The sequence below is a fragment of the Octopus bimaculoides genome, chromosome 23 (assembly GCF_001194135.2).
Source record: "Octopus bimaculoides isolate UCB-OBI-ISO-001 chromosome 23, ASM119413v2, whole genome shotgun sequence".
NCBI lineage: Eukaryota > Metazoa > Mollusca > Cephalopoda > Octopoda > Octopodidae > Octopus > Octopus bimaculoides.
Window position 1 is genome coordinate 30,882,751 of NC_069003.1, and position 1,722 is coordinate 30,884,472.

Consider the following 1,722-nt stretch of genomic DNA (forward strand, 5'->3'; position numbering starts at 1 on the left):
TTCTCCCCACCTCTCTCTCTCTTTTACACTGTTTTATGTCTCTGTCTGTGGGTATCACTGCCTCACTGTCTCTCTCTTTCTTTCTCTCTTTTGTTTCTCTCTCTCTCTCTCTCTTTCTGTTTCGTTGACTGTTTGTGTCTCTCTCTGTCTATTACCACCTACTGCTCACTACATATCACCACTAACACTGAGGCATAGGTACAAGATGAATGAATGAATGAATGAGAGAAAGAGAGAGAGAGGGGGGAGAGAGAAGGAAGAGAGAGAGGGGGAGAGAGAGAGGGGGAGAGAGAGGGGGAGAGAGAGTGACAAACAGCCAGACAGAGACAGAGGGACAGGCAGACACAGAGAGAATGCAGAGAGGAGGGAGCATGAGAAAGAAGGAGGAAGAGGGGTAAGGAGAGAGATAAGGGGAAGGAAGAGAAAGAGAAGGAGTGTGAGAGAGGGAGGGAGGGGTGGGATTAGACAAAGAGGGAAAGAAGGGTGAGGCAGGGAACAAGGAGAGGAAGGGGGTAGTGAACAGAACAGATTTTTATTCCTCTGGAGACATGGGTTTATTATATATGCAGAACATTTATTTAAACAAATGTACAGAAAAGTGGTGGTGGTGGGGGGTAGAAAGACAGACAGAGAAAGAGAAATAGAGAGAGACAAGAGAGAGAGAGAGAGAGAGAAGGAAAGAAAGAGACAGAAACAAAATGAGAAGAGATACAGAACAATGCTGGTTTCTTTCTCCTTCCCTGTTTGAGATGGGGGTAAGAATTAAGGATGGAAGATGAAAAGAATGCCTTTCAAATTATAAACCATTTCCCTCTTTCCAAGAAATGTCTAACTTCATAAAATGGTTGAAATTAGCTTAGAATTGATTTATCTCAAGTTATACCATGCTGACAGTTCCAAAGAAGGATGAAATAGTGCTGTACATGGCTACCAACAACAAAAACACTTTAAGAACTTTATAATGTGTAGAAAACAAAAATTAAATCTGTGTATTTTAGAAGCCTTTACCCTTTGATGTGAATTTCAAATTTTCAAATCTGCCTCAACTTAACTTAATCTAGAAAAGATTATCACCCCACCAGGGGGCACACCACAAATTTCATATTAGATTTTTATCCTTTAGAATTCAGATTGCTCTGTTAAGTTCTATTGATTATTTATTACCATTGTTTTGAATTAATCATGCATTATCTTGTAGCTTCAAGGTGTAGACTGACATGAGTGTTTATTTTTAGAATGGCATTGTGGAATGGGGTATGAAAGCAGGAGGTGAGAGAAAGAATTTTGCTTTGCAGCCGAATGGTTTTGGGTTCAGTCTTACTGTGTGACAAATGTCTTCTACTATAACCCTAACCTGGCCAACGCCTTGGGAAGGAAATTAGAAAATGGAAACTGTGTCAGAACCTGTTGCATGTGTGTGTGTTTGTATGTACATATATGTGTACATATGTATGTATATATGTTGCTATGAATGTATGATTGTATGTATACATGCATGTATGTATACATGCATGTATGTATGTTTTGTGTGTGTGTGTGTGTGTGTGTGTGTGTGTGTGTGTGTGTGTGTGTCACCAGACACACACTGCTTGACAATTTGGTGCTGGTTTCTTTATGCTCCAGTAACTTAGCACTTTGGCAAAAGAGACAGATGGAAAAAGTACGAAACTTAAAAATAATAATAGTAGTAGTAATAATAATAATAATAATAATAATAATAAT

The 1,722-nt window shown here is 39.0% G+C and overlaps 1 protein-coding gene and 1 long non-coding RNA gene across 5 annotated transcripts in view; one reads left to right on the forward strand and one right to left on the reverse strand.

Annotated features, from left to right (window-relative positions):
* Window positions 1-1,722, reverse strand: part of LOC106870412 (otoferlin) — a 360,495-nt gene that overhangs the window by 234,143 nt on the left and 124,630 nt on the right. The window lies entirely within an intron of this gene.
* LOC128250629 (uncharacterized) overlaps window positions 1-1,722 on the forward strand; it is a 15,443-nt gene that overhangs the window by 2,653 nt on the left and 11,068 nt on the right. The gene's annotated exons all lie outside the window — the stretch shown is intronic.